The 6,894-nt window shown below is 38.5% G+C and overlaps 1 long non-coding RNA gene across 1 annotated transcript; it reads left to right on the plus strand.

The window, feature by feature from the left end:
• Nucleotides 1-708: 708 nt before the first annotated feature.
• On the plus strand, nt 709-2,354 carry LOC148160575 (uncharacterized). The gene is made up of 3 exons (XR_015762354.1): nt 709-866; nt 1,511-1,609; nt 2,256-2,354. It is a non-coding gene; the product is annotated as an uncharacterized LOC148160575 (long non-coding RNA).
• The last annotated feature ends 4,540 nt before the right edge of the window (nt 2,355-6,894 follow it).

Below are 6,894 nucleotides of genomic sequence, written 5' to 3' on the forward strand. Positions count from 1 at the left end.
TTATTTGTGGTTTTAATTCCAGGTGACAGGCTGTCAGGCTCCTACTGCTGTACATGAGCCAGCTGGAAGCAACCTTGAGTTTTTCCTTGATGAGACCATCAAGCAGGATGCCAGCCTACAGGTAACATTCAATTTGACCTTATTGTGAGAAATAATCTTTTGGAGATCTCCTCTTGTTCTCTTGGCTTTCACGCTTGTGCATTTAGTCCAACTTTAATTGGGAAGCTGCTATTTAGTCAAAATTTACCTTAAACACCAATCAACCAATCATCTGAGAACACATTTTAATGGTCCTCCTCATGGAGTCCAAAAAAACAGTGGCACACACACCTGTGAAAATATTTCTGAAACATGTGCCCATGTGGGGTCCCACCAAGTCAGTCACTCACACACACACATACTGATGGATTTCTGATACATACATCCTTGTGGGGCCCTCCCGTATGGATCAAAGGTTTTCTTATTTTTTAGATCATAGTTCAGGTACCTGATGTCATTAAAGCACATTATATTATAGTTTATGTTCCACACATCTTAAACAGCTAAACAGCTAAGCTATCATGTTGAAGGATGCTCCACTACAACCATAAATATGCTGTTATAGGACCTGATTAGACATCCAGAACTGACTGGGAGGATAGTAGCTAGAAAGGCTGTTTTGGTTTTGGGAACTTCTTCATGTGATTTGCATTTACAGGTCTTGAGTCTGTCATTTATGTTGTCTGTCATTCATTATGTTGGTAAATTATTTGTGGTTTTAATTCCAGGTGACAGGCTGTCAGGCTCCTACTGCTGTACATGAGCCAGCTGGAAGCTTCCTTGAGTTTTTCCTTGATGAGACCATCAAGCAGGATGCCAGCCTACAGGTAACATTCAATTACACCTTATTGTGAGAAATAATCTTTTGGAGATCTCTTGTTCTCTTGGCTTTCATGCCTGTGCATTTAGTCTAACTTTAATTGGGAAGCTGCTATTTAGTCAAAATTTACCTTAAACACCAATCAACCAATCATCTGAGAACACATTTTAATGGTCCTCCTCATGGAGTCCAAAAAAAACAGTGGCACACACACCTGTGAAAATATTTCTGAAACATGTGCCCATGTGGGGTCCCACCAAGTCAGTCACTCACACACACACATACTGATGGATTTCTGATACATACATCCTTGTGGGGCCCTCCCGTATGGATCAAAGGCTTTCTTATTTTTTAGATCATAGTTCAGGTACCTGATGTCATTAAAGCACATTATATTATAGTTTATGTTCCACACATCTTAAACAGCTAAACAGCTAAGCTATCATGTAGAAGGATGCTCCACTACAACCATAAATATGCTGTTATAGGACCTGATTAGACATCCAGAACTGACTGGGAGGATAGTAGCTAGAAAGGCTCTTTTGGTTTTGGGAACTTCTTCATGTGATTTGCATTTACAGGTCTTGAGTCTGTCATTTATGTTGTCTGTCATTCATTATGTTGGTAAATTATTTGTGGTTTTAATTCCAGGTGACAGGCTGTCAGGCTCCTACTGCTGTACATGAGCCAGCTGGAAGCAACCTTGAGTTTTTCCTTGATGAGACCATCAAGCAGGATGCCAGCCTACAGGTAACATTCAATTTGACCTTATTGTGAGAAATAATCTTTTGGAGATCTCCTCTTGTTCTCTTGGCTTTCACGCTTGTGCATTTAGTCCAACTTTAATTGGGAAGCTGCTATTTAGTCAAAATTTACCTTAAACACCAATCAACCAATCATCTGAGAACACATTTTAATGGTCCTCCTCATGGAGTCCAAAAAAACAGTGGCACACACACCTGTGAAAATATTTCTGAAACATGTGTCCATGTGGGGTCCCACCAAGTCAGTCACTCACACACACACATACTGATGGATTTCTGATACATACATCCTTGTGGGGCCCTCCCGTATGGATCAAAGGTTTTCTTATTTTTTAGATCATAGTTCAGGTACCTGATGTCATTAAAGCACATTATATTATAGTTTATGTTCCACACATCTTAAACAGCTAAACAGCTAAGCTATCATGTTGAAGGATGCTCCACTACAACCATAAATATGCTGTTATAGGACCTGATTAGACATCCAGAACTGACTGGGAGGATAGTAGCTAGAAAGGCTGTTTTGGTTTTGGGAACTTCTTCATGTGATTTGCATTTACAGGTCTTGAGTCTGTCATTTATGTTGTCTGTCATTCATTATGTTGGTAAATTATTTGTGGTTTTAATTCCAGGTGACAGGCTGTCAGGCTCCTACTGCTGTACATGAGCCAGCTGGAAGCTTCCTTGAGTTTTTCCTTGATGAGACCATCAAGCAGGATGCCAGCCTACAGGTAACATTCAATTACACCTTATTGTGAGAAATAATCTTTTGGAGATCTCTTGTTCTCTTGGCTTTCATGCCTGTGCATTTAGTCTAACTTTAATTGGGAAGCTGCTATTTAGTCAAAATTTACCTTAAACACCAATCAACCAATCATCTGAGAACACATTTTAATGGTCCTCCTCATGGAGTCCAAAAAAAACAGTGGCACACACACCTGTGAAAATATTTCTGAAACATGTGCCCATGTGGGGTCCCACCAAGTCAGTCACTCACACACACACATACTGATGGATTTCTGATACATACATCCTTGTGGGGCCCTCCCGTATGGATCAAAGGCTTTCTTATTTTTTAGATCATAGTTCAGGTACCTGATGTCATTAAAGCACATTATATTATAGTTTATGTTCCACACATCTTAAACAGCTAAACAGCTAAGCTATCATGTAGAAGGATGCTCCACTACAACCATAAATATGCTGTTATAGGACCTGATTAGACATCCAGAACTGACTGGGAGGATAGTAGCTAGAAAGGCTGTTTTGGTTTTGGGAACTTCTTCATGTGATTTGCATTTACAGGTCTTGAGTCTGTCATTTATGTTGTCTGTCATTCATTATGTTGGTAAATTATTTGTGGTTTTAATTCCAGGTGACAGGCTGTCAGGCTCCTACTGCTGTACATGAGCCAGCTGGAAGCTTCCTTGAGTTTTTCCTTGATGAGACCATCAAGCAGGATGCCAGCCTACAGGTAACATTCAATTACACCTTATTGTGAGAAATAATCTTTTGGAGATCTCCTCTTGTTCTCTTGGCTTTCATGCTTGTGCATTTAGTCTAACTTAAATGGGAAGCTGCTATTTAGTCAAAATTTACCTTAAACACCAATCAACCAATCATCTGAGAACACATTTTAATGGTCCTCCTCATGGAGTCCAAAAAAAACAGTGGCACACACACCTGTGAAAATATTTCTGAAACGTGCCCATGTGGGGTCCCACCAAGTCAGTCACTCACACACACACATACTGATTGATTTCTGATACATACATCCTTGTGGGGCCCTTCCTTATGGATCAAAGGTTTTCTTATTTTTTAGATCATAGTTCAGGTACCTGATGTCATTAAAGCACATTATATTATAGTTTATGTTCCACACATCTTAAACAGCTAAACAGCTAAGCTTTCATGTAGAAGGATGCTCCACTACAACCATAAATATGCTGTTATAGGACCTGATTAGACATCCAGTACTGACTGGGAGGATAGTAGCTAGAAAGGCTCTTTTGGTTTTGGGAACTTCTTAATGTGATTTGCATTTACAGGTCTTGAGTCTGTCATTTATGTTGTCTGTCATTCATTATGTTGGTAAATTATTTGTGGTTTTAATTCCAGGTGACAGGCTGTCAGGCTCCTACTGCTGTACATAAGCCAGCTGGAAGCAACCTTGAGTTTTTCCTTGATGAGACCATCAAGCAGGATGCCAGCCTACAGGTAACATTCAATTACACCTTATTGTGAGAAATAATCTTTTGGAGATCTCTTGGCTTTCACGCTTGTGCATTTAGTCTAACTTTAATTGGGAAGCTGCTATTTAGTCAAAAATTTACCTTAAACACCAATCAACCAATCATCTGAGAACACATTTTAATGGTCCTCCTCATGGAGTCCAAAAAAACAGTGGCACACACACCTGTGAAAATATTTCTGAAACATGTGTCCATGTGGGGTCCCACCAAGTCAGTCACTCACACACACATACTGATGGATTTCTGATACATACATCCTTGTGGGGCCCTCCCGTATGGATCAAAGGTTTTCTTATTTTTTAGATCATAGTTCAGGTACCTGATGTCATTAAAGCACATTATATTATAGTTTATGTTCCACACATCTTAAACAGCTAAACAGCTAAGCTTTCATGTAGAAGGATGCTCCACTACAACCATAAATATTCTGTTTTCTGCTTTTCATCCCCACTTAAAGCTTTCAATTGTCAGATAAGTTTCTCTTGTGGACTACTCAGACAGTGATGATGCTGGCGATGATTCCCAAAAAGATTTCTCTTCACCTCTACAAAGGGGTGTAAAAAGAAATATAATAATTGTAGAGAATTACAATTATTTTCAACATATACTCTAAATGGTAATAAGAAATTAATTTTAAAAAATAACTTTCTCTGCAAGCACAATCACAGGATTTTAATACTTACAGTTTTGTGTAATCTTTTAACAGATTAATAAAATTACAAATTCAACTGATACTATCTACAATTAAAGTAATGAGAATGTGGAAGACCTGTCAAGCTTGTTGTCAATGGATTCAGAAAGACCTAAAAGAGTATCCTTCTCTGTAGTCCTCATGATTCAACATAATTGACCAAAATAGTAGACTTTTGATTAAATTGTTTACAATACAGGGCTGGTTTTCATTGCAACTGCACATTTGATAAATTCATCTAACATTGTCTTGTTCTGTTAACACATTTTTTCCTTAAGAATCGATATTATTCCTTGATTTTATTTGCTTCAATCTAAATTTACTCAGAACAAGAGTATTGTCAATTTGACGAAGCGCTCTTACAGTGGTGTGAAAAAGTGTTTGCCCCCTTCCTCATTTCCTGTTTTTTTTGCATATTTGTCACACTTAAGTCTTTCGGAACATCAAACCAATTTAAACAATTGTCAAGGACAACACAAGTAAACACAAAATGCAATTTGTAAATGAAGGTGTTTATTATTAAAGGAGAAAATAAATCAAAACCATCATGGCCCTGTGTGAAAAAGTGATTGCCCCCTAAACCTAAGGCCACCCTTAGCAGCAACAACTGCAACCAAGCGTTTGCAATAACTTGCAATGAGTCTTTTACAGCGTTCTGGAGGAATGTTGGCCCACTCATCTTTGCAGAATTGTTCTAATTCAGTTACATTAGAGGGTTTTCGAGCATGAACGGCCTTTTTAAGTTCATACCACAACATCTCAATAGGATTCAGGTCAGGACTTTGGCTAGGCCACTCCAAAGTCTTCATTTTGTTTTCCTTCAGCCATTCAGTGGTGGACTTGCTGGTGTGTTTAGGATCATTGTCCTGCTGCAGAACCCAAGTTCGTTTCAGCTTGAGTTCACGAACAGATGGTCGGACATTCTCCTCCAGGATCTTTTGGTAGAGAGCAGAATTCATAGTTCCATCCATCACAGCAAGTCTTCCAGGTCTTGACGCAGCAAAACAGCCCCAGACCATCACACTACCACCACCATATTTTACTGTTGGTATAATGTTCTTTTTCTGAAATGCAGTGTTCCTTTTATGCCAGATGTAATGGGACACACACCTTCCAAAGAGTTCCACTTTTGTCTCATCAGTCCACAGAATGTTTTCCCAAAAGTCTTGGGGATCATCAAGATGTGTTTTGGAAAAATTGAGACGAGCTTTAATGTTCTTTTTGCTCAGCAGTGGTTTTCTTCTTGGAACTCTGCCATGCAGGCCATTTTTGCCCAGTCTTTTTCTGATGGTGGAGGCATGAACGCTGACCTTAACTGAGGCAAGTGAGGCCTGCAGTTCTTTGGACGTTGTTGTGGGGTCTTTTGTGACCTCTTGGATGAGTCGTCGCTGCGCTCTTGGGGTAATTTTGGGTGGCCGGCCACTCCTGGGAAGGTTCACCACTGTTCCATGTCTTCACCATTTGTGGATAATGGCTCTCACTGTGGTTCGCTGGATTCCCAAAGCTTTGGAAATGGCTTTATAACCCTGTCCAGAGTGATAGATCTTAATTACTGTCTTTCTCAATTGTTCCTGAATTTCTTTGGATCTCGGTATGATGTGTAGCTTTTAAGGATCTTTTGGTGGACTTTACTGTGTCAGGCAGCTCTTATTTAAGTAATGTCTTGATTGAAAATAGGTGTGGCAATAATCAGGCCTGGGTGTGGCTAGAGAAATTGAACTCAGGTGTTTAAAAACCACAGTTATTGTATATTTTAACGAGGGGGGCAATCACTTTTTCACACAGGGCCATGATGGTTTTGATTTATTTTCTCCTTTAATAATAAACACCTTCATTTACAAATTGCATTTTGTGTTTACTTGTGTTGTCCTTGACTATTGTTTAAATTGGTTTGATGTGACAAACATGCAAAAAAACAGGAAATGAGGAAGGGGGCAAACACTTTTTCACACCACTGTATATAGGTTCATCTAAAAACATTGAATATTGCTTGAAAGTGCAATATTTATTGCTTGTCATTTCAAAAGTTAAATGACTACTGAACATTGAGTGGAATATTTCAACCTTTTATTTAATGTAATTTAGACAATTATGTCTTATGGGTTAAAAAAGAGCCAAATTTTAGTTTCTCAAAATATTAGAATATCACATTAGACCAAACAAAAAGGTTGTTTTAAATCCTAATGTCAGGTTGTCAATTTCTATTCATGCAGAACCTGGTTGGACCTCTCTCTTATGGATTATCTGATATTAGATAATCATTATACAATAAAATATTTCAATGTCTTTTTTTTACAATTTCATGATTATGGCTTACACATAGTAAAA

This window comes from Poecilia mexicana, unplaced genomic scaffold, assembly GCF_051168715.1.
Source record: "Poecilia mexicana isolate PSO_F unplaced genomic scaffold, ASM5116871v1 scaffold_2, whole genome shotgun sequence".
NCBI classification, from domain to species: Eukaryota; Metazoa; Chordata; class Actinopteri; order Cyprinodontiformes; family Poeciliidae; genus Poecilia; species Poecilia mexicana.